Source organism: Pipistrellus hanaki (assembly GCF_964339955.1).
Source record: "Pipistrellus hanaki genome assembly, chromosome: 7".
Classification (NCBI taxonomy): Eukaryota; Metazoa; Chordata; class Mammalia; order Chiroptera; family Vespertilionidae; genus Pipistrellus; species Pipistrellus hanaki.
In genome coordinates, this window is record NC_140509.1 from 18251987 (window position 1) to 18272570 (window position 20584).

Sequence of the window (20584 nt, forward strand, 5' to 3'; positions counted from 1 at the left end):
CTGAATTGTTCGAACTGGCGGACTATAATAATTACATGTTGAATATCTTTGCTTTTATTTTCATTTCACTTGTATAGAAGAGACCAGCAAAAGAGAGGTTGGAGTAAGATATTAAAAGTGAATGGAACTTCCAGGTAAAGATTCGCCCAGCCGCCCCGTTAGAATTTGAGACCAGCTCAACTGATTAGTGCACATGTGTCAAACACAAGGCCCGCGGGCCAAATCCAGCCCACCAGGCCTTGCAATGTGGCCCGCACCGCGCTGTCATCACTGCACTCCGCTGTCAGTTTATGACATTGTCAGTTTATGACTGTTCAGTAAACCATTCGGCCTGCGATTTAGGCTGGATTTTAGATTTTGGCCCCTTCTCTGATTGAGTTCGACACCCCTAGATTAGTGGATTGGCATAATCCCTCCTTCTGGTGGAATTAATGCTAATTCTGGGCATCTCAAACCAGTCTTTGCAACTCCTGGTGGAGTGTATTCAAAGGAAGGGGCAGAGAAGGAGGCAAAAGCCTGTGCCCAGCCCAGCCCTCCCACATCCCCTTTGGTGCAGAGTGGAATGAGAAGTGTCCAGGATCAATGTCTCTCTTCCTAGTTTTTCCACGGAGAAACCTCACGCAAACCTGAAAATATTAATAGACTAATTACCAGTGCCTTCATTTGCAAGTCTTATTTGTGTTTTTTTTTTTTTTTTTTTTTTTTTTTTCCCTTCTCAGCCTTCCCGCCCACCTCCTCTCCCCTTTCCTAGGTTTCAGCAAGGGAAGAGAGCATCCGGGAGTGGGGGACGGTGAACTTCGCCACAAAATAAGTCAAGGGAGAAATGAAGTACTAATTAAGAAAGCCGGGGTGTTATGCAAATGGCCCACGCACGGAAGGCAGCCTAATGAATGTGCCCGGAGTGGATGGGCGTCTTCGCAGCGCCGACAGCTGGCTCCCAGGAAGGTCAGGCGCAGGCGGGTGCGCGCGAGCATAATCCTTCAGATTGGCAGCTCTGCCCCCTGGTCACCATTTGATTATCTCCCAAATTGCTGTATTTCACAGAGATAATGATTTTTTATGGTCACAGATTTGAAGACAACTGCTGTATCCTCAGGGTTGTCGTTCTGCAAGGAGACGCTGCCTCTTCCTTCAGAAGAGAGAGAGGAGAGGGGAGGGTGGGGGTGGGGGGAGAGTTGCTTCTCCTCTCTCCCTGGCAACTTACTTCCTGGAATGTTTTATTATCATAATGAAAGCGATATATAGTGTTAAGGGAATATCATTTCATTATGATATTCCCATTCCTTAGCTGGTATTCAGGTCTGTATCCCAATCCTTATTCCCATCCCTTAGCTGGTGTTTAGGTCTGGAAGTCTTCGGAGGTAAAAGAGTCTTTATTTCAAGAGAGAAGGGCAAGGTTCATGTGGTGGCTCTCAAAAGTGGTGTTGTGTGTGTGTGTGTGTGTGTGTGTGTGTGTGTGTGTGTGTGTGAGAGAGAGAGAGAGAGAGAGAGAGAGAGAGAGAGAGAGAGAGAGAGATTCATTATGTGTCATTACTTAGGGCCAATCCTCTGAGGGCTGAGACTGAGGTCTCAGGGAATCTCCTCCACCTCCTGGGACCTCGCTTGGAGCTATCCCAGAGTGGGAAATGAGGTTGTGACTCATGCTTGGTCTCTCTTGAGTTCTTTTCAAAAGCCTTCAAGGTGGGAACTTTTGGCTGGAGCTCCAAGTAGAATTTTCATTCAATTCTCATGTAAAGAACAATGGGGTTGGGGGGTGGGGGCAGCAAAGTTTAACTCCGTGAATAATATTCCCCTTGAAGACTAGTTTAGTCAGCATTAGTTATGGGATTACTTGTGAGCTCGGGGATTGTAGGAATGTAATTATTTTCCTTTGAGAAGGGGACCACTGAAGCTCTGGTGTGACCTTGATTTTCTATTGATGCCATGGACATTTTTGTAGTCATTTGAACCCAATTTCTTCAAGGATGTTCTTCTAACCTGGTAAGGGAACATCAAGGTTTTGCAACTGGAAGAATTGCAAACTGAAAACCATTTGTGTTTTCCATTCAGCCTTAATTATTCCAATATTGCTGGCATTTTAATATTTATGAAGGGAAGGATTTCCCTTCTCTCATCTGTAATTGTAAATCTATCTATCCACCTATTAAACCTGAAGAAAAGGTAAATAGTGCAAATGAAGCCCACTTGGCTGGAGGTCTTGCTGGAGCTTCTCTAGCAAACACAATTCAACGGTGGCTTGATTATATCCTGTGTCCTATAAGTATTAGCTTCTTCATATCTTTCATTGTTTCTACTACATTTAGTTAGTACATTTTTTTTTAAATATACAAGTTATGTATATGTGGGTTCTGTGTATTTATTTATAGAACTGTCTTTCTAAATAAAAAATAGGAGTTTACATCATTTATCTTTCCATGTCTATAGCTCAAAAAAGGTGTAAAACTGGGTGCTTTTGCAGGCCAGTTACCAGACATCAGTAGGTCCTAGTTATAATTTTTTTTTAACCTGAAAGTTCTGACTCTCTCCCCAGGTGAGTATATATTGAGAGGTAAGTAACCAGCCTCACTGCAGAGCTCAGTGGCTTCCCTGTCATTGGCTCATGTTCACATTATGAGAAGTAAAATCCAATTTTTTTTGACATTAGATCATTCTTCAAAGAGTTTCAATGATTTTTACCAGGTTTTTTATTTATTTATTATTGGTGTGTTTTTTGGTTTTTTTAGAGAGAGCAGAAGGGAGAGGAAGAGAGAGAAACATCAATGAGAAACATGGATCCATTGCCTCCTGCATGCCCCTCACTGGGGATCTAGCCTGTAACCCGGGTATGTGCCCTGACTGGGAAGAGAAATGGTGACTTTTGGGTGCATGGTGAATGGGATGTTACTCAACCAACTGAACCACATTGCCAAGGCAATTCTTACCATGTTTGGCTCTAGAAGTAAAGAAACAATCTAACAAGGTAATGGGGCAGGGTTAAAAGGTTGGGATTGAGATATTAGATGAGGTGGCCTTGAGTAGCTGACAGTGATCTGTGACATGGAAACGCATGTGCATGTCAAAGACAGAGTGTCTGGGCAGAAGAAATGGCGACTTCAAAGGTTCCGAAGTCAGGACATGCATGTTAGGGAAATAGCAAGGAGAATAGTGTTTGGAATGGAATGTACAAGAGGAAAAGTGAGGGGGATGACAACTGAGCATGGACTATGGACTTGGGAGTCTGGTTCCATAACTTCTATAGCTGATGGAAAGATGCATGGCTTCTATTTTAAGTGGAATGGACAGCTTTAAACAATCTTCTGCAGATGAACATTATTCATGATTTATAAAAACACTATTTATATAAACTTTTGCATACTATTTTACTTGTTCATTCATTCATTAAATAAATATTATTATTGAGTGCCTACTTATTGTCAGATGATATGCTACACACCTCAGATCTGATTGTGGGGAGGTCAGACATAGTTTTGCAGTGTATGGCTGTCCCTTAATATATTTATCCATATCATATTTCAGAATTTTTTCCAATATTTTTCTATTGCAAGGAATGCTGTAATGAATAACTTTTCATGTTGACCATTCTAGACATATCAAGTATATCTGCAGCATAGATGCCTCAGAGTTAAATTATGGGTCACGTGACATGTTCATCGATAATATTTTTAGACATTGCCAAGCTTCTCTCCATAGAAGTTGTACTAAGTTATGCTCTCACCAGAAGTGTAAGAAAGAAAGAAAGAAAGAAAGAAAGAAAGAAAGAAAGAAAGAAAGAAAGAAAGAAAGAGAAAGAAAGAAAGAGAAAAAGAGAAAGAAAGAACTGAACCAAGTATATTTTTGGTTGATTAGAATCTTGAATTAGCCTGATATTCCTATGATTTGGTGATTAAAGGGATTATTTTGAATAATCCATGGCACTTTCATAAGTTAAATGTCCCTAGGACAAGGAAAATTCAAATTGTGTATGAATTTTCCTATAACAGAGAATGGTAGGGTCTGTGGCTAAACTGGAACACATATGCCTTACCTACAGGCAATCACATTCAAATTTTTTTTTTAAATGCTGCACTGGCTAAACTAAACATTTCTGTTAGTTCTTGAGTGCTGCACAAGGCTGGGTACTGCCAAGATCATCATGCACATTATCTCATTAATTACTCATAACACATTGTATGCAATAGGTTTCCCATCACCCTCATTTTTCTTGCTGAGAAAACTAAGGCTCAACAAAGAAGTAGCTTACTACTAAGAAGCAGAGTTAGACTGTGGAGACAGGCACTCTGTTTTCATAATCTGTGATCATTGTCACAAATTCATGCAAATTATACATGTAGGTAAGCAACCAGATATGCCCTCCCCCCCCATGAATTAGAAAGCATGTAACACTTGGAAACATCTAGAGCAGCATTATCCTATAGATATACTTGCAAGCCAGATATGTGATATAAATTCTCTCATAGCCCCATTTAAAAGGGTAAAAAGAAACATATGGGATTAATTTCAATAAAAGTATTGTTTAATCCAATATATCCAAAATATTATTACAACATCTAATGAGTATACAAAAGTTTTAATGAGATAGCTTGCATTCTACACCTTGGGAATTCAATGTCTATTTTACACTTAAAATCACATCTCAATTAAGATATCAAGTATTCAGTAGTCACATTTGGACTGTGGCTATTGTTGAATAGTAAAGATTAGATGATTGACTAGATTTTTCACATTGAATTTTTTCTTAGTATTATACAGAGCCATAATTTCATTAAACTTCATTTTTTTTTTTTTTTTTGTAAATAAAGCAGGAATTTTACCAAGATCATAATTACAGGGGAGGGGTTGCCAACAGGTGCTTTCCTTCTGATCTAAAGTTTGTGTGAATTTCTCAGCACAGGGAGCTTGACATCCTGTAATTTATGGCCTAAGTTATATAAGGTTTACACATATGTCCTGATGTTACCTAAAATATCCCTTCCTATTACGTTTTCTTTATGAACCAGTTTGGTGGATGAAATATTTATGTGCTTTTGCTATGAACATAAGCCTTATAAAGGAACTATGCTTTGTGCTGCTAACTTAAATGGATTTGGAAAGCAAAGTGGAAAAAACTATAACTTTATGGTAAATGTTACCACCCCCCTTTAATGCATTATTATATTTTATAGTTAAATAGAATGGAACATTGGGGCACTTGTGCAGAATACATAAAAGCACAGAGGCAGTGAAGGAGACCAAAATTACATTTGAGCTTATTAATTTATGGAAAAAAAACACAAAATATTCTCAGACAGCTGCGACATCAACTCAAACGAACATATTCTAACATGTCAGCAACCTCCAGCTCAGTCCTGCCAGGATAAAATTAAACAAAACAATCTCCCCAAATTATTAAAGTCTAAGTCTTTAGGAGAATGCCCTACATTATACCTTAAATTACCAAACTATAGGCATGACTGTGTAGCCACATGTCTCTTTACCTTGGTGCTGCATAATTGTATACAGATGTACCCAGTGTTATGCAACAGACTTGCTCCTTAAAAGGTAGAGCACAAATTCAATATTAAAAATCCTTTAAATGCACTAGAGCAACTAGCTCTTTAAAAGGTTCTTTTATAATAAGATTATTCACCTCTAATTCCTCTCTTTGGCAAGTTTTCTGATAGGATTTTTTTTAGTTTAAAAAAATGTTTCAGAAGTGTGGAGAGGAGAGAAAAGGAAAACGATTACTCTATGTATATCTTCTAGGATGCCACCTCTGCCCTGGGCCCTTGTCCATCTCATCTATGCAAAGTTGTCACTCACGCAATTCTCTTGTTTTCCTGTCTACTGGTTAGTCTTATTAGCCTTCAGGAATATTTTTTTAAAAAGCCCTCTCAGGAACTCCTTTTGACTTCTGTCTGCCCACCCCTTTTCTTCTCTTGACAGTAAAATGCCATGAAAGAGTTTTCTACTTGATGTCTCAAATTCCTCTCCTCAGAACTGGTGAGTTCTATGCCTTAAAAGTTCGTCAAAAGCTTCTGAGGAAATTTTCACTTTTCTATAGAAAGGATAAGATCAGGAGACTTTCTCATAGTAAGGAAAACAGGCATACATGTGCATTTCAACATTCCTCTCCCCCACTAAAAATATCTTGTTCGTGATTGTATTAGTTTGGTAGGGTTGCCGTAATGTAACCAAGTACCACAAACTAAGTGGCTTTGACAAAGAAATGTATTGCCTCACATTCTGGAGGCTAGAAGCCCCAAATCTGCAGTCCTGTTTCTCTGGGGTACAAGGAAGGATCTGTCCTATTCCTCTCTTCTAAATTCTTGTAGCCTCAGACATTTTTTATCTTGTAGATGGCTGTCTTCTTCCTGTGCCTCTTCTCATGTCTGTACCCAAATTTTCTTTAAAAAAAAAAATAAATAAATAAGGACACCAATCATGTTGAATTAGGGCTCACCCTAATAAGCTCATTTTAACTTGATTACTTCTGTAAGAACCTATTTCCAAATCAGGTTATATTTTGAGGTACTAAGAGTTAGGATTTCAGCATATCTTATTTGGGGGCCATAATTCAGCTCATGGAAACCACAATCCAAAATCTGGTTTTCATTTTGACCCACCTCTAGGGATAGGGATCTCAAATGTGTTGGAAAAATTTGGTCTGATTTTTCATCATAACAGGGTCTGCAAATTCACATGAACTGTAACTACATAGAATTATTGCTCATAATTATCTTATAGATTGACACAACTATCCTTGATACAACTATCCTTGATAAAGAAAACAAGGGATTCTATGGACTGTATTTCTATCCATCCATCCTTCTCCACCTATCTATCCACCTATTAAACCTTGACTTATTATTTGCATAGAAATTATTGGGTGCCTACTATGGATTTAATGTTTTGCAATGCACTAGAGTATAGAGGCATACACTGGTAAGCTTCCATAGTTTTTGCTTTCAGGAAAGTATACTATAGATGGTAAGACAAGGCATAGCATGTGAAAACTGAGGTAAATTGAACTTACAGAGATGCTATATGTCATTTGAAGTTTAAATCATTAAATGCCAAGTATTCCGAGTGGGGATATCACTGAATTAAGATGTTAGAAAATTCTTCACAATGGTATGACCATGTTTGGTTCAATATCAGCTAACTTAAGTCATTGAAATTGACACCCTGACTTTGAAGACCTTGCTCTAGCTTGATCAGACCTTAAATATCTCCATCTAATGTTTTATAATACTTCAATCATAACTAGTCTAATAAACTGTTATCTTTCCCCAAAACTTATACTTCCCTACTTTAAGGGATTTCCCTCCATAAGCTTTTTGTTTAAGAACAGCTTTAGATTTTCAGAGCCATTGAACTGAATACCATCTGTATAGTTTTGCCACTTCCGGGATATTATATAAATAGAATCATGCAACATACTGTTTTTTTCAGGCTGGCTTCTTTTACCTAGTGATACACACTTAGGGACATGAGTCCATGTTTTTGCATGGCTTGTTAGCTCACTGTTTTTGACTAAATCACAGTTTACTTACACTTCACCTGTTGGAGGACATTTCATTTGCTTCCATATTTTGGCCATTATGAATAACCTGCTATAAACATTCATGTGTGGTAGGACCTATGTTTTGAAACCAGTTGGAGTAAAAATCTAGAATTGCCATTGCTGGATAAGGCTAGTGAGTTCATTAATTAAGAAATGCCAAACTATTGTCCATGTGTCTGTATCCTTCTGCATTTCTACCGGCAATGAATGAGAGTTCCTCAACAGCAATTGGTATTGTCATTTTAAAAAGTTTTAGCCATTCTAATACATACGCAGTGCTTGCTATCTTGGTTGTTATAATCTCCTTTTGAGTGTTGGTTTATCTTTTGAATGCTGGGAGTATGTGTTGTACACCTCACCCTTTCCCATCTTCTGTCCCCAACTATCTCTGAAACTGCCATGAAGGGCAGAAGACTTGCAAAATCTCATTCAGCTCTATATTTTCAGTACCTGGTACAAAGCAGGCATTCATTAAATGTGGGGGCTCAGTGTCCATTTGTCTTGGGATTGAAGGTGAAGATGGGCAGCTGTGTTCTTCAGAATGGAACTAGCCCCACATTTTGTCCACTTAAGACTTCATTAGTGCAATGGTGGTGGTATCCTGAGAATATGCTTGAAAGTAACTATGAAAAGCCAGAAAATGAATATAAACTTTATTTATTTATTTATTTATTTATTTATTTATTTATTTATTTATTTCTTCTCTACTGTTTGTCAAACACTAGGATATAATATCTATCTCCTGTGCTAGGGATTAAAAATATCTGCATGTTTATTTAGTCTAGCATGAATTATCTATATTTTTCAAAAATGACATGAGGATAAAACTCATCTCTTTATTACTGGGTTCCACATAGGGTATCAGTAGAATAATGTTTATGGCTGCCTCAAACATTAATGATAAATCTCTGTAAGGGTTGCATTCTGTTCTAGAATGGGGACCCATGAGAATGTGGGAATGAATTTTCAGCAAGAAACAAAAGATCAGGAAAAATACATCCAAAAAACACAAATTTAAACTATCAGAAGCATCATGATACATGCTCACAAATCCAATAATTTGTTTTGCTAAAAGTCTGTTGACTTATATGTTTCCCACATAATTTGTTTGACTATAGCATCATAGCATAATTTGTTACACACACACACACACACACACACACACACACACACACACACACGCCCTCAAAGCTCTTCCATTTTAAAAACCCCCTAAGGCCACAGGATCTGAGTTTGTGACTCTTAAATAAACTTGAGGGCATGGGAGGGAGGAGGCTAGGGAGAAAGTGAATGCAAGTTGTACATCTGAGTGCTGAAACTCTGCTGGGCACTATCCAAGTGGTTTTAGGATCCCAATCTTAGAGGTCACACAATGAGCCAAGCCTAGTGCCCTGATGGAGTGAAGCTTTGGCTCATGGTTTATGTCTGGAATTACCTCAATTAACCTTTTACTATGTCTTAATGTTTTACCCATTTAAAAGAAAAGTTACCATGAGAAATCTATCTTTTACTGGGATGAGATGCTTCTAAAAGAGAGATTGAAAGACTGAAAATGCTCATGAATCTATCAGATGAGTAAAGTTTAGAAGAGAGGCAAGGGAAGGGAGAAAAGTGAGAGAAAGAGGAAAAGGATTCAATTTACAAGGTTAGTTTTTCTTTCTCATGGAGAAATACAATATATTACCTTATTACATCTAAGATGGTTTTCTTGAAAATAACTTATATTTCTTTTATTCTTTGGTGATTGTGATCATGCAAATTCTAATAATTTATTATTTTTACTTAAACTCATTCTGGATACAGAAACCTCTCAACCTACTAGTTGCACTAACTCCTATAAATTGTCATGTGTGAGTTGAAGATTTATGAAAAAATGTCTAATTTGAATGTAATGAATTCTGGCACATCCTCTTTCTAGTCACTCCCTTTGCAATCCTTCTAATTCTGATCCAGTGAGCTTTTTGTGCTGTTCTCCTGTCCCATTGTCCTGAAAGCTCTTTGCTGCTCATATACTCATATACCAAACACTTTCCTTCTTCCATTTGCATACATGTTTCTCTCTCCAGAAAGCCCTCCTACCCTGTTTTTGAATGTTCTCATTTACCTTTGGGTTCTTGCTGGACAAAGCTCTTCCTCCTCTAGGCAAGCTTAGCGTTTAGTGGTAGTGAAAACAGCTATTGGTCCTTGCCAAGGCATGCTCATCCTTTTAGGTACGTAATAGTTTCTGTATTATTTTATACTTACTGGTATTTTTTTTACTTCTTTCTGCTCCCATTAGATTATGCATGATTCATCTTTCCATCTGCCAGAACTCCTATCCTATATTCTGTGCTCACTTAATGTCAGGCACATGAATTTAGGAATGAATGAATGAAAAACAAATGAATGTGTGAATGTTTATCCTATATATACTCTGGATCCCATTCTCCCTTTTTCTTCTTTATAGTTGACCACAAAGGAAGGGAGAACACTTTATTTACAGCCATTGCCCAGTTTGTCCGAGGTAATTTATACACCACTGAGAAGCCATCCAGGCGCTTTTGAAGCCATACTCCTAAGTTTTTCACTTATAGAAAATAAGTGTGCTCCTTCTCTTTCTCTCAAATAGCTCCAGAAAACAGAGGCCTTAATCAAGTAAGTGGCCACGTTGGAGAAACCTGTGTGGCAGGGAATTGCAGATGCCCTCTAAGGAACTGTACAAGGTGTATAAAACCCAAGGGTGGCCTCGATCCAACAACCAGAAAGAAAAAAAATTGCGACCCTCAGTTAAATAAGGGCAAGGAAATGAATTCTGCCAACATCAGGAATGAGCTTGCAACTGGGTTCTTCCCCAGTTGAGCCCCCAGATGAAAATGCATCCTGAGCAACAACTTTACTACAAATGTGTGACACCTGGAGCAGAAGACTCAGCTGACATATACCTGGGGTCTCGACGCATAGAAACATATAATGAAATGTGTGCTCTTTGAAGCTGCTAAATTTTGGAAAATTTGTTATAAAGCAATGGAAAACTCACGCAGCACTTTTTAATCATCCACATGATGTAGAACTTGGTGTCTTAGACTTGTGTTTTATAGCTAACAACATCCTAATGATACTCTTCCCAAAAACGAAAAGAAGAGGATGGACTGAATCTTCTCACATGTTCGTTTTTTTAAAGAATAGTTCTTTTCAGAGGTCCCTCTCCCTGGCTAATAGTCTCCGATTGCATTGGCCAGAATTGCACCTCATACTCATTCCTAAATTGGCCACTGGTAAGAGAAATGCTGAAAACATGACCAGCTTTGGCTAATCCAGATTTATGCCCTCGGGACTAGAGAAAACTCAGCTTCTCTGTTACATGTGATCACTTAGGAGTTGAGAAAAACTAGGATTTTGGTGGTAAGAAAAAGGGGTTAGGTAACAATGTTGGGTGGACAATAATGTCAGCCTCAGTAAGAAAAACGTGACTTTGTTTCCCATTTGTAAAAGCAGGACCTGGACTAGTTCTAGGTCTGTGGGAAGATAGTTGCTCCTACAGCATTGTGTTGAGAAGCATTCTATGGCCATAGCTGGCCTCAGAAGGAGGTACTACAGGGGCAAATTAACAGGGTCTGCTGTGGGTACAGGAAAGAGAAATTATGCACGATTGTGATTCTAATGTTTAAAAGCAACTATGATGAAAGAATAAATTTATTTAAGAGTATAGATTACAAAGTCAAACCACCAATCTGGGCTTTGCCACTTAATAAGGTTGTGATCATTGGCATTATAATTTTGCTTTTGTATTCTCAACTGTAAAATAAGGAAAAAAGTAGAAAGTGAGGATTAAATGAGATAGTGCACGTGAAAATTCTTAGCCCACTGTTAAAATGTATGTGTGCTAAGAGCACAGGGTAAGTAACTTAATAAATGTTACCTATTATCAGATAGTGGCACACAAGATCACCGAGTTGATCATTTAAAAGGAAGATTTCTTTTACCAAAGAAAGATTCAGGGCAGCTTGGTAAAAGCAAATCCACTCAGGGCAAAGTTTCCCTGTTGATGATACTAACATGATGGATAGGCTTGTCTTGTCTGTGACATTCTGGATTTGCCTGATGTAATTATAATATTCCCCTTTTCACTCTCAAAAGTGTCCTGATTGCTCTTACTGAGGTTTTGACTCAGAAGAACTTTGCTAGAAATGCTTCTTTTTTTTTAAAAGACATTTCTGGTTCTGGATGGACTTCCATGTGAATTCTACAGTCCAGTCATGAGTTTTGGATGGTTGGATAGAATTTAGTGTATGGCCATGTAGAACATGTCATTCTTGCCTGCTTTAATCTTCTTTAGCATGTGTACTTCCTCACTTAGACATTCATTCTTTGCCTCCCCCCCCCCCCCAAATTGAAATGCAGATGCTCTGTCTGCAGAAGCAATTCACCAGAATTAAAACTGAGTTGGGTGGAAACTTTGTCAGTCCTACTGAAACAAGAATGGTTTCCTATTCTTAGACATTTATGAAACAATTACTGTAGGGTAAAAGTATAAGAGTGAAGTCTTTCAAGAAATCCAGTAAAATCCTGTGATATTGATGCAAATCAATGAGAGCAAATAAAAGTAAATTTAAAGTATTCTTGCTTATGTGAATGCAAAGAAAGGGATTTGTCATTTTCCCATGAACAAATTGGCCTGAAACTGGCCATGCATTAACCTAGATTGTCTCCTACATTTCCTGAGAGCTCACATTGGCTAATATTGGTTTCTTTGATCAGTACATATAGGAAAGGAACTAGAAAAAACACATCTGACTGAGACAAAAGTCTATATGAACATTGTTTATTTTATAACAGAATATAGCATAACTGCCAAAACACTGAAGCAGGTAACTAGTAGTTCTATCAATTCATCTTTAGGTAGCTGCATTATATGTAATTTTAATGTCCTCTCATTAATTATGTTTTATCATTATTATATCACTAGAGGCCTGATGCATGAAGATTGATGCAAGAATGGGCTTTCCTTCCTCTGGCTACCAGCACTGCCTTCACTCTGGCCATAGCTGCCTTTTCACTCTGGCTTGGAGCAGATTTTTCACCTTCCCACACTGTCCAGAGGCCTGGAGCAGCTGGGGGCAGTGCATAGTGCCTGTGTCCTTGCAATGGTGATGATGCAAGTGTCCTGCACCGCCGCTAGGTGCCTGTGCATGTAAATTAATCCACCATCTTTGTTGGTTTAATTTGCATACTCACTCCTGATTGGCTGGTGAGCATCCTAAAGGTACAGTCAATTTGCATCTTACTCTTGTATTAGTGTAGATAATACATATAAACTTGGAAAATTATTATATTCCAAAAAATAATTTAACAGTCCATTTTATGCTGCTAATAAGCATCTTAATAATCTCATAAAGAGGGAAGTTATATTCTACCCTTGTTCTGAATTTCTTAGCATCTCTCAAAGAAGACTCATCTCTTTGTCTCCAAATTTCTATTTCCCTCAAAATCTATTCATGGAGTAAAAAATGGATATTTGAGGAAGACCATGGGATGTATAGTTTGATATCAGCTTTCTTTAACCATTAATCAACTTTATTTTTTCAATCTCAATTTTAGAAGTAAAATATTAGATGTAAAATTTTAGTTGTAAAAATATATTATCTTCTGCTAAAGACCTACTCACATTAGGATTTTTTCTTTAAACGATATTCCAAACATAAAAGAATCTACTGCTTTGCAAAACATTAGGCCGTCCCTTTTGTGTAAATGCCATAGGCAGCATGGGACCATGTGCCTGCTCCGACCTCTATGTATTTTCTGAGTAAACATCTAGAGTTTGATGTTCTATCATCAGCATGTAGCTCATCAGCTTAAAGGCATGATTAAACTAGGGAATCAAAACAGCCATTGGTAGAAAATACAGGCATATAAGCACAACAAAGGGAAATTTCCTGTCAGAGCAGTGCCAAATTAATTTGCCCCTCCATACTTAATCATGCATGATAAGTTTTATTGCTGCTTCTATAATCTTACTTTTATTAACACTGCTATCAAATTCGGAATCCAAGGCTTTTATTAGCACAGGTGCCTAACAAATAAAAAACAAAACACATTTATGCATGGGAATTTAGAATCATAGCTAATGAGTTAATTTTTATTTTTACCGTTAAAATTAGTCTTACATATAGGTAGGAAATTCTGTGGTGAATATCTTAATTTTTTTTTACCATGGAAATATTATTAATATTGGTATATGTGTTCATACTTGTTTCTGCCCCACAATAAATCTTTAAATAAAAATGTCCCAAAATCCCATTTGGCATAATTCCCTGAAAACCACCTGTGTGAAAACAGAGACCACACATGATACATAAAATTGAAATGACAATTAGAAACTCAAAATGACTATGATCAAAGTCTAAGAGAGCAGATACTCAGGACAGAAACACTGCTTAATTTTCCCTTTTGTGTTCAGAAACCAGTAGCTTGGGAGAAACCCAGGAAAGTGACGTGCCAAAGAGTGTCTTGAAAGAATTTATTCCCACCTATGATCTCCACCAGAACTTCTTACCTGAACACTGGAATACGGCCTAACCTCTCTCCACCTTCCAGTGTGGCCAATGTTCCTTGACCCCAGTTTTGTGTGTGTGTGTGTGTGTGTGTGTGTGTGTGTGTGTGTGTTGTGTTTGTTTGTTTTTCCACACTCATCAGAGTGATTCTTCAAAAAGTATATTACTTTATTTCCCTTTCCTGATTTCAACTCTCCAATAGGTTTCCTTTAATACTAGAATAACATCGAACACTTGTACATGCTTTGCTCCTTTTCTGACTTTATCTTCTTTCTACTCATCTTCCCATCATTCACTGGTCTCAGCCACACTCACTTCTTTTATGGCTCTTGAGCACACTGTGCATGCAAACATGTCAGGGCTCCTTTGCTCCTTTTCTGACTTTATCTTCTTTCTACTCATCTTCCCATCATTCACTGGTCTCAGCCACACTCACTTCTTTTATGGCTCTTGAGCACACTGTGCATGCAAACATGTCAGGGCTCCTTTGCTCCTTTTCTGACTTTATCTTCTTTCTACTCGTCTTCCCATCATTCACTGGTCTCAGCCACACTCACTTCTTTTATGTCTCTTGAGCACACTGTGCATGCAAACATCTCAGGGCTCTTCTCACTGCTTTGAACATTCTGCACCCACATACTCACAGTTTAACTTTATTTTGGTTTTGGCTCAAATGATGGTTCATTATAGAGGCTTTCCTGATAATTCTCTACTAAAATAGTGATATTAACTATAGTATACATCTACACAATGGAATACTATGCTGCCATAAAAAAGAAGGAATTCTCATCATTTGCAGCAACCTGGATGGAATTGGAGAACATCATGCTGAGTGAAATAAGCCAATCAATAAAAGAGAAACACCACATGACCTCACTCATTTGTGGATGATAAAGAACATTATAAATTGATGAACCAAGAGACAGATATAGAGACAGTAAAGCAACAGGCAGACTGTCAAATTACAGTGGGGAGGGGAGGAAGATCTGGGGGAGATAATAGATCAACCGAAGGACTTGTGTACATGCATATAAGTACAACCAATGGACATAAAACTCTGGGGAGGGAGGGTGACAAAAAAAAATCAATAAAATATATTAAAAAAATAGTGATATTCTCTCTCTCTCTCTCTCTCTCTCTCTCTCTCTCTCTCTCTCTCTCTCTCTCTCTCTCTCTCCTTCTCCCTCCCTCTCTTCCTCCATAAACCTATTTGCTTTTACCCAGTTTTTTGTTTGTCTGTTTGTTTTTATTTTTACTGGCACTTATACATATCTATGTAATTAGTGTCTGTGTCTTTCACTAGAATCTAAGTTCCAGAAAGGTAGGGGATGTTGTCTTATTTACTGATATATCTTTAGCATCTAGTATACTGCCTTAAATAGAATAAGTGTTCAATAAATATTGATTGAGTGAATAATATCAAAAGCCACTATGGAACTAAGTGTGGAATAAGCATTGCTCACCCACAGGCATTCACTGTGCCCTTGGGATACCCTGAGGAGATCTTAAGGAGGGAGCTTTACTTGAAGTTGGATGGAAGGATGAATAGGTAACCTTTTACCTATCAATTTACCTCCAGCAGCAGATCAATAATCTGAAGTTGTGGGTCATTATTGGAATGATAAATCCTTAGGTATGCCATTGACTACCTTTTTAAATGTTTTACATCTTAGCATCTTTTTTGACCAGTTCAGGCCAAAACATGCAGGTGAACAAAACAAAGTAAAAATGAATACTCAGAAACACCTGATGCCTTAAATATGTACTCTTTCAAGGGCTTGAGCTACTAGTGATTAAGATTGCACATGAGAATGCTCAAAGTACTTTAGGCCTTACTTTAAATGCTTCAGTGGACAGGTCCTGACAAAACAAAGCTCATGGCAGGACAGGTTCAGTTTCTTTGAATAGCACGTTTAGAAGAAACCTGGATTACTTCTTAAAGCAGTTCTCAAACCAACCAAACTGGAAAGGGACCATGATACCTCTTCTAGAAAGCTGGCCTGGCATCCAGAGACAGTATCTCCACGGATATGTCAGGGTGTGTTCCTGGGAGGTTATTCTACAGTGGAGTGTGTTTGGACTCTAGATTTTATACTCACTCTAATTGTGAAAATCAAGGCTCCAGATATGTTAAAGTCGTAGCAGGGATGCATGCCTTCATTATGTTTCAATACCCCACTGAGGACACATACTTTTGGAAAAATGTGCATTGAATTTGGGAGACAGAGTGATATAGTGGAAAGTTCAGATACCAGGGTCAGACTCTTTTGCTTTATTTCTCAACTTAAATGTAATTGCAGTATGATTTTGAGAAAGTTACTTAACTTTTGGTAGTTCACATTCTTATTTTCATTGAAAAAAGAGACTATTTTAAGGTTAGGAATTTATTAAATGTGGTAGTGAAAGTAATAATGGCTACTATTTACTAAGCAATATACTATAAGCCAGAAACCAAAAAATATTTTACATTTATAATTTCAATTGATCTTCACAAAAATACTATGAAATAAGTATAATTATCTTTCCTTAAAAGATTTAACATATCTGGAAACTGAGATTCTTAAAGGCTAAATAACTTTTCCAAACTCACAAAGCAAGAGAGTGGGAAAGCCTGGGATTAGATCTAAATATGACTGAACATAAATCCAAGTTTCAAGCACTCTGTCAAACTTCTTCTCCAAATAGGAAATGTATATAAATAATAACAATAAATGTGATACATTATTATTCTTCAAGCACATTAGTCTCACCCCATAACAAAAATGGAAAAAAAATCATTAACTAAACAACCAGAATTTATTGAGTCACTTCTATGCTCCAGGTGTTGTGCTTTACATAACTGTGAGGTGAATATTATTTTGCATTTTATAAATGATGAAACTGGGGGCTTAGATAAGTTAAAGCACTTGCTTAAAGGCATTAGACAACTGAAAGCCTTGATATGGAGTTAGTTTTCACCCTGAGTAATAGTTGGAAAACAGAGAATTATAATGATCAACTAAGGCATTTTAAAAATTTCTCTCTGATATCAAGGTCGTGGATTGACAGGTTTCTCAGCATAGAAATATTAGTAGACTGTCTAGATTCCCACTAATCACATTTACTTATCCTGGGTGCTATGAAGGACTACATTTCCCAACTTTTCCTTGCAGTTATGTTGGGTCCACATGACTGAGCTCCAGAAAAAAGTATATACACTTATCCCAGGTCTGACTATAAATCACCCTGGACAAACCTCCACATTCTTGTTACCTTTTTTTTTTCATGACAATGTGGTCATTGATGCCCAGCAGAGCTACCAACTTTGCTCTATAAAATTAAAAGAAGAAAAACTTTTATCATTAAGCCACTGAAATCTGGAGTTTTATTTTTTATGGTCAATCCTTTTTCCTTTCTAACCTACATTTACTAATTAACATTCTCCTCATAAAAGGGCAAATACTTCCTATGGATACATGAGTAATAAAGATGGGAAATGGGAAAGGACTATTTCCCTTAAAAACCTAAGTTTCACAAGGCAAACAATTTTCGTCACTCTATTTTAGCAGAGTAGACAGCATGTTGGCTCTAAGACTTAAGATGTTTCTTAAGAGCAAAGTGGCCTGATTCTATCAATGTGATAGCCAGCTTCCAAAATGGCACCCAATGATATTTGCTTCCTCATGTTCATGCATCTGTGAAGTCCTCTTTAAGTTGATTTAGGGCAATTTTTCTGACCAATTGAATATTGTGGAAATGATGGCATGTGGCTTCAGGAAATAAAATATATTTCACCTTTTATTCTGGTTTCTTTGATTACTCACTGTGGAAGAAGCCAATGTCATCCATGAAGATAGTAAGCAATCCAAGGAGAGACCCATGTGGAAAGGAACGAGGTCTTCTGTCAACATCTAGCACCAACTTTCTAGTCACATGAGTGAACCATGTTAGAAGATCTTACAGCCGCAGTCAAGCCTTCAGATGATTGCAGCCCACAGCCTTTTGAATTGTCCAGCTGAGGTTCCAGATGTTGTGGAACAGAAACAAGCCATGTCCTTTCTAAATTAATGACCTACAAAAATAATGAGCAATACTGATGATTGTTTGGAATCCCTGTTTTAGAACATTGTTATGCTGCAGTAGACTAAAGCAGCCAAAAAAGCAGCTTATAATAGAATCAAAGAAGACCCAAGTAGAATTCCTGTGCACAAAGTGCCTGTGGAGGCCTGATTTTGGGACAACAGGCCTATCTCCCTCCGGTGTGGACCTCTGTCTTTTATGGAAGTTCTTCAGCAGAGCTGTGGCTGCTTTTCCCCTAGTGCCTGGCTCTAGGAGCCTCACAATAAATAATGCTCGTGCTCTGGAGAAAGAACCTGGGGCTTTTCTCCATTTGATGAGAATTCTAGGTAGAATGGCAACACATTTTGTTTAAGTTCTCATGTTGTCATTTTATTCATAATTTGAACTTCAATGTCAAATGGAATTTGAGTGTTAGCCTCTCTTATAAATACATTCCTTGAAACATATTGTGCTAAAATCCGGGTTTTACCAGTCAATTTATTTATTTATTTTTATTTATTTTTTAAATAAATCTTTATTGTTCATATTATTACAAATGTTCCTCATTTCACCCCACCTCCATTGCTCCCCTCCACCAGATTCCCACCCCACCCTCTGCCCTTTCCCCACCCCCCATTGTCCTCATCCATAGGTGCACAGTTTATGTTCAGTCTCTTCCCACACCCCGTTCTCCCCTTTTCCCCGAGAATTGTCAGTCCACTCCCCTTCCATACCTCTGATTCTATTATATTCAACAGTTAATATTGTTCATCAGATTTTTTTTTAATTCCCTTGGTTTTTAGATTCACTTGTTGATAGTTACGTATTTGTTGTTCATAGTTTTTATCTTTATTTACTTTCTCTTTCGAAAGAACCCCCTTCAGCAATTCATATAATTCTGGTTTGGCGGTGATGAACTTCTTTAGCATTTTTTTTATTAGTGAAGCTCTTTATCTGGCCTTCAATTCTGAGTGATAGCTTTGCTGGGTAGATTATTTTTGGCTGTAGGTTCTTGCTATTCATCACTTTGATATTTCTTGCCATTCCCGTGTGGCCTGCATGGTTTCTGTTGAGAAATCAGCTGACAATCGTATGGGTGCTCCTTTATAGGTAACTACCTGCTTTGCTCTTGCTGCTTTTAATATTCTCTCTTTGTCTTTTGCTCTTAGAATTTTAATTATGATGTGTCTTGGTGTGGTCTTCTTTGGATTCCTTTTGTTTGGAGTTCTGTGCGCTTCCTGGACTTGTAAGTCTAATTCTTTCACCAGGTAGGGGAAGTTTTCTGTCACTATTTCTTTCAGTATGTTTTCGATATCTTGCTCTCTCTCTTCTTCTGGGACCCCTATAATTCTGATGTTGGTTCAATTGAAGTTGTCCCAGAGGTTTCTTACATTATCTTCAACTTTCTGGATTCTCTTGTCTTCTTGCTTCTGCGGAGGAGTGTCTTCTGGCTCTTTATGGTCCAAATCTTTGACTTGATTCTTGCAATCTTCCATTATGTTTTTAAGACTCTGTATAATATTTTTTATTTCAGACAATGTATTCTTTATTTCTTGTTGATTCCTTATTATTTCTTTTTGATCCCTTATTATTTCTAGTTGATCCCTTTTCATATCCCCTGGGTCTTATCAACCTTTTCTAAGAAATTCTTGAAAAACCGTTTAAGTGTGGTTTTGAACTCTATATCCAGTCGCTTCTTTTCCTCCATTTCTTTTGTTTGTGATCTGTTTCCTTGTCTCGGCATTTTCACAGCTTCCCTGAGTTGGTAGGGTGGCTTTGTGTGCTAAGATGTTCTATATGGTTCAGTGAGTCAGCCTCCCAGTTACCTGAGGTGGACAGTCTTGGTGTAGCCCTTTGTGGGCTGTGTGTGCAGTTGTTAAGCCTTGCTTGTTGTTGGTATCACTGGGAAGCGTTGATCTCCAAGCCAATTGGCTATGAGGATCAGAAGTGTCTCAGCTAGGAGGGTTTCTGTATTCCGCTTGAATGGGGCGGAGTCTCAGGGTGTCACAGACAAGCTTTGTTGAATCCTGCACAATTGGTTGCAGGCGTGCACACCTCTTTGGTATAGGCGCAGACAAGCTTTAGATTCCTGTCTGCCCCTCCCTTGGAGAGTCCTATTCGCGGCGAATGAGAAAGCTAGCCACTGGAAGGGCTTCTGTGCTCCGCTTGGATGGGGTGGAGTCTCAGGTGGTGCAGACAAGCTTTATTCAGTCCCTCCCTATGAGGGTCTGGTTTCTGAGTCCCAGCAGTAATGGCCACTGGCTTCCTACACCTCCGAGAGATCTCTGCCCACTGCCCAACAGTCTGGCCTCTCTCTGTCTGGGTCCATCTATCAGCACAATAGGGTGGTTCTGTTTTCCTCCTGAACAAGAAAGCCAGCCACGCATTAGCTGTTCGCCCTCTCCTTGCGCCGGGAGTAAGCCAGTAGCGAACTCGGCCCACCCTCTCCGTGCTCCTCAAGCAACCCAGCAGC